Here is a 6,316-nt window from a genome sequence, read left to right on the forward strand (position 1 = left end):
TGTTCACTTTACATTAAGGTTCACTTTCACAGGTTACTAACGTTTGTAACTCATTAATAAATGGTTCACAGATGTTCACTTTACATTAAGGTTCACTTTCACAAGTTACTAACATTTATAGCCCATTAATAAATGGTTCACAGGTGTTCACTTTAAATGTTCACTTTTGCAGGTTATTAACAGTTATAGCTCATTAATAAATGGCTCACAGGTGTTCACTTTACATTAAGGTTCTCTTTTAGATGTTATTAACGTTTATAACTCATTAATAACTGGTTCACAGATGTTCACGTTACATTAAGGTGCACTTTCACAGGTTATTAATGTTTATAAATCATTAATTAATGGTTCATTACAATAAAGTTCACAGGTAATATTGGAATTAAAATTTTCAATATTAAAGTGCCCCAATTATGCATTTTTGAATATTACCTTTCATGCAGTGTGTCATGTAGCTATATGTGAACATAAACTATCTGCAAAGTTGTGAAGCCGACAGTGCACGATAAATAAAGTTATTGTCTATCAAAAAAAAGAGACGGCTCGCAATCGCCTAAATGAGTCGTCAGGAATTTGAATCTTATTCTGTTACGGCTCTACGTCACGAAGTAACACATTTGCATAATGTCTGCCCACGTTCTATGTCGCGAACAATTTGCCCGCCCACAAACACAGTAAAATTTCCCCGTGTGATCATGTTCGAGAAGACGCTGTATCCTACGCTGTGAGAGTAAATTTTTTTTATTTTCACTTCCAAAAGATGAAGCTACATAGAATCGGTGGTTAACATTCATTTTTTCAACAACACCTCAGCAGTATAATTCCAATCTTGTGTTGTGTTCCCATCATTTTACTGACGACTGCTTTTCCAATCTCGGGGAGTTCAGCGCGGGATTCACCAAACGCTTGCTCTTAAAAGATGGATCAGTGCCCAGTTTATTTGGACCTGCTTGCTCCTCTGAACCTCTACCTGTAAGTATGATTAATAAATGATGATAGTATTTTCTAGCGATCGTTCAAAATATGCAGAAATATTATGTTGTGTAAACCCTGTACATGTCTTGCTAACCGGCTAACTCAAACTTCTGTAGTTCTGTTGTTCAGCTGTGGGCCCACTGTAGTCTATTTTTTATTAGTATTGTTTCTGTAAAAAATGTATTTCATATTCCTTTAAATTACAATTCTACATTAAAAAAATAATAATTAGTAAACACCGAACATGCGCAGCGCAGACGTCTGAATACATAATCTAGCCAGAGCGGAAAATATAAATTCAAGACACACTGAATCCGGTAAGAACGCATTTAACCTTTGTCTTTTTAATGGAATTTCTGTGCTTATTTGGAAATGTGCTTTTAAAAGATTAGTTTATTATTTTCACTTTATATTTAGATTGAATAGGTCTTAGTAAGTAACTGAGTGACCTACATTCACAACGTCTGTTCACAACAACATCATTAACTTTTTATAAAGTCTATTAGCGATTTAAAACATGTTAAAATCACTGCAAAAAGACATGTAAAATAAATTCATTATTTATTTACATGGAATAGTAGTAGTAAGTTATCTCTCCCTCGTGTCCTACAAAAGAGAATAGCCAGGTGGTCACCCTACTAGTAATGTCAAAGATTATTCTTTTTGGGTACAAGGTTGTGTACACCTCTGGCCTAAATGTTTATCGAATTAGATGTACAAAATGTTGTTTATAAACTTAATACAGTGTTTTATCAAATATATTCTATGTACTTATCTTTTGGTTTCAAATTATAATTTTCTACTTTTTCTTTTAGAGTACATCACAGCAGAACATTGTTTCACAACCCGTCTCAAGTACAGGCATACATAGTGAGGTGGCTTGTCAGACTGACCTTCCGCAATTTAGGGCAGTGGCAACACAAACAACTGAATTGGCTAAAATATCTGTTGGCACTCAACTTTCCGGCAGTACACTGAAAGACATACACATGAGGAGCAAAGGTTAATATTTAAGACAATAAATGTGTTGTAGTATTTTTTTCTTCAGTCATACTTTGTGTTATTCATCTTTGCACTACATGAAAATCATTATATATGTTAATGTTTTTATTTACAGGCTCACAGTTTCTTGTGTCACTATTGGAACGGTAACCACTTCAACTTTCTATGCTCCATTCTCGTCAACACCTGTAAAGAGTCATAGTTATAGACCACTCAAAAGACCTCGCCTGGAGTTGGAGGAGGAGGAAGAAGAGGAGGAGGAAGGGTTTAACAGAGACAAAGATCTCCAAACAGAACCTCACGACTCAACTTTTAACCCAGGCGACTCTACAATTTCAGAGCAATCAGAAATGTCGTAAGTAATACACCGTGTATGGCACTAAGAGGGTTTACAAACAAAAGATGGAAAGGTAAATTTATATAAGTATTTATTTTTCTTGTTTTAGGTTTATGCAAAGGTCTATATATGGTGACACAAAATATATTGTTTTCGAAACCTGTCTGCGTGAGCTTTTTGCACCCTGTCCCATATGCAAGTCAAAGTCAGATGTGCAGACACACCGAATGGGTACATTTGTGGCAATGAGCCAGCTTTGCCCCAAATGTAGTTACCTAAGGAAATGGCAGAGCCAGCCGATAGTTGGATGTACACCCGTTGGAAACCTTCTCTTATCTGCAGCCACCTATTTTACAGGAGGATCATTCATTCAAGTACAAAAGGTACGCATGTACACTGAACAAAATTATAAACGCAACACTTTTGTTTTTGCCCCCATTTTTCATGAGCTGAACTCAAAGTAAGTCTGCACAATTTTATACTGTGTTCTCTATATTACCATTTTACTTCTTTACTGTATTCATAGATTTGCAAGGCCATGGAGTTGCAAATTTTCCAATATGACACTTTCAGAAGACATTGTCGTAGTTTCTTAGAGCCAGCCATTATACACACTTGGAAAAGTCAACAACAAAATCTGTTCCAGAAGTTCCAACAGATGGGAAACATTGCAATAGCTGGAGACATGCGTGCAGACTCACCAGGTAAGCCATGAGTCTGTCTGAAATGAATTAAAAAAAAAATTCAATTGATTATGTATTGTTGAACCTTGTAAAATCACATTTTTAAACATAATTATGTCCTCATCTTTGTCATATGTAGGGCATTCAGCCAAATACGGTAGCTACACAGTAATGCACATTGAGAGCAACACGATTTTGGACCTCCAGCTTGTTCAGGTGTGTTACCTTTTTATATAAAAACATGACTGACCTCTAACATTTTTTATTGCTTATGTGTGTTACAAACTTTTTATTTTTTGCTGCATACCTAGCGCAATGAAGTTGGCGGAAGTTATTACATTGAGAAAGAAGACCTGAAGAGATGTCTGGATCTGTTGGAGTGTAACAGTTTAGCAGTGGACTACATTGTCACTGATCGTCATCCACAGATCCAGAAATATCTGAGGGAGCGTAAAATAACACAATTCTACGATGTGTGGCATTTCGAAAAAGGTTAGTGTTCGTTCTTCCACATAGTTATTTATCCAACTAAATAATATAGTGTGGGTTTCAAATGTTTTTGGCACTAATCTCTTACTTTCTATAAATCAGGTTTGTCTAAGAAGTTACAAAAACTGTCAAAAAACAAGGACTGTGCATTGCTGAAGAGGTGGCAGCGTAGCATTAGGAACTATGTTTACTGGTGCGCTTCATCCACATCAGGACCAGAAAAGGTGGCCAAGTGGACTTCACTGGTGAACCATCTTCAGAATGTGCATGTTCACGACAATTCAATTTTTCCAACGTGTGCACATCCTGATCGGGTATCTAATGATCCAAAGAAATGGTTTCAACCAGGTAATTAAAGATGTTCATTCTATGCTATCAAATTTGAGTAATGTCTAACATGTGCTGTACTACTATTACTCCAACAATATTTATAACCAAACTCATTTGTGATTTTACCATTTGCATAGTCATGTATTGTACAGTAATACATTTTCATTACAATGTAGAGTCGCTGGCACTCCACAAGGTTGAAAAAATCCTATGTAACAAGAGGGTTCTCAAATATGTGGAGAAGCTAAGTCACCATTTTCAAACTTCATCACTATAGGCTTTTCACAGCCTGATCCTCTGCTTCACACCCAAAAATATAGTGTTCCCTTTCATGGGAATGTTGTGCACGTACTACAGATTTTAAAAACTATTATTAAACATTTTGTAGTGGGGCTATGATTTAGTGGTTGTATGTTCTTGCAGACTGTACCTTGCAGTACTGCATCACAACGAGAATGCAAATAGAGAACAAGCCACAACCTCAGATGGGAAACATTGCAATAGCTGGAGACATGCGTGCAGACTCACCAGGTAAGCCATGAGTCTGTCTGAAATGAATTTAAAAAAAAATTCAATTGATTATGTATTGTTGAACCTTGTAAAATCACATTTTTAAACATAATTATGTCCTCATCTTTGTCATATGTAGGGCATTCAGCCAAATACGGTAGCTACACAGTAATGCACATCGAGAGCAACACGATTTTGGACCTCCAGCTTGTTCAGGTGTGTTACCTTTTTTATATAAAAACATGACTGACCTCTAACATATTTTATTGCTTATGTGTGTTACAAACTTTTTATTTTTTGCTGCATACCTAGCGCAATGAAGTTGGCGGAAGTTATTACATGGAGAAAGAAGACCTGAAGAGATGTCTGGATCTGTTGGAGTGTAACAGTTTAGCAGTGGACTACATTGTCACTGATCGTCATCCACAGATCCAGAAATATCTGAGGGAGCGTAAAATAACACAATTCTACGATGTGTGGCATTTCGAAAAAGGTTAGTGTTCGTTCTTCCACATAGTTATTTATCCAACTAAATAATATAGTGTGGGTTTCAAATGTTTTTGGCACTAATCTCTTACTTTCTATAAATCAGGTTTGTCTAAGAAGTTACAAAAACTGTCAAAAAACAAGGACTGTGCATTGCTGAAGAGGTGGCAGCGTAGCATTAGGAACTATGTTTACTGGTGCGCTTCATCCACATCAGGACCAGAAAAGGTGGCCAAGTGGACTTCACTGGTGAACCATCTTCAGAATGTGCATGTTCACGACAATTCCATTTTTCCAACGTGTGCACATCCTGATCGGGTATCTAATGATCCAAAGAAATGGTTTCAACCAGGTAATTAAAGATGTTCATTCTATGCTATCAAATTTGAGTAATGTCTAACATGTGCTGTACTACTATTACTCCAACAATATTTATAACCAAACTCATTTGTGATTTTACCATTTGCATAGTCATGTATTGTACAGTAATACATTTTCATTACAATGTAGAGTCGCTGGCACTCCACAAGGTTGAAAAAATCCTATGTAACAAGAGGGTTCTCAAATATGTGGAGAAGCTAAGTCACCATTTTCAAACTTCATCACTATAGGCTTTTCACAGCCTGATCCTCTGCTTCACACCCAAAAATATAGTGTTCCCTTTCATGGGAATGTTGTGCACGTACTACAGATTTTAAAAACTATTATTAAACATTTTGTAGTGGGGCTATGATTTAGTGGTTGTATGTTCTTGCAGACTGTACCTTGCAGTACTGCATCACAAAGAGAATGCAAACAGAGAACAAGCCACAACCTCAGCAGGAGAGTACAAAATGGTCTTCCCCAAGTCCAAAAAGGGAGAATGCACTGCAAGGCCTTTGAAAACAGATCCAACATACAGTAAGTTATGAAACTTTTTTTATTGCAATAAAGTAAAATATTTATATACATATTTGACAGTCCTTTTTTTCCCCTTTTTCACACAGATTACGTGGAGGAGCTATTGAGGCTCGTCTTCGAGGAGGTGATTGTGGACCCCACTCCATTTGTCGATCAGTTAAAGACAATCACCATTCCCACAGACCTTTGTTCAGAGTTTGAGAGACCATCAAAGGAGGAAACAGTTGCAGCACCAGCTAACAAAGCTGCGATACGACAGATGACGGAATTGCCTACAGTCCAAACACAGAATATTTCATATTCATGCCCAAATTGTAAATGTGCACATAGATATTTTACTAATTTTTTCATATAAAACTTTATTTCAGAACAAAACTGGGTTCAATGTCATCATTTCTTGAGTCATGTTATGTAAAGACATTGTAGTTATATTAATTTGTAAGAAAAAAATTATGCTTTATCAAGTAGAACACACTTACTTCTCTTTTGATCTGTGCCTTATTGGGCCATAGTCACTTCTATATACTGTATGTTGTGGATGTTCTGCAGGGTATATGGATTAAGCAGTTGGGTTCAAAGCCTGGATGGTGTACCATGCATATTG

The 6,316-nt window shown here is 36.5% G+C and overlaps 2 pseudogenes; both read left to right on the forward strand.

Moving 5' to 3' along the window:
- Positions 1-2,852: 2,852 nt before the first annotated feature.
- LOC107749963 (uncharacterized) lies at positions 2,853-4,351 on the forward strand (annotated as a pseudogene).
- A 3-nt stretch (positions 4,352-4,354) lies between these two features.
- Positions 4,355-5,959, forward strand: LOC107749964 (uncharacterized; annotated as a pseudogene).
- The last annotated feature ends 357 nt before the right edge of the window (positions 5,960-6,316 follow it).

Source organism: Sinocyclocheilus rhinocerous, unplaced genomic scaffold (assembly GCF_001515625.1).
Source record: "Sinocyclocheilus rhinocerous isolate Xijiao unplaced genomic scaffold, SAMN03320098_v1.1 scaffold8876, whole genome shotgun sequence".
Lineage (NCBI taxonomy): Eukaryota > Metazoa > Chordata > Actinopteri > Cypriniformes > Cyprinidae > Sinocyclocheilus > Sinocyclocheilus rhinocerous.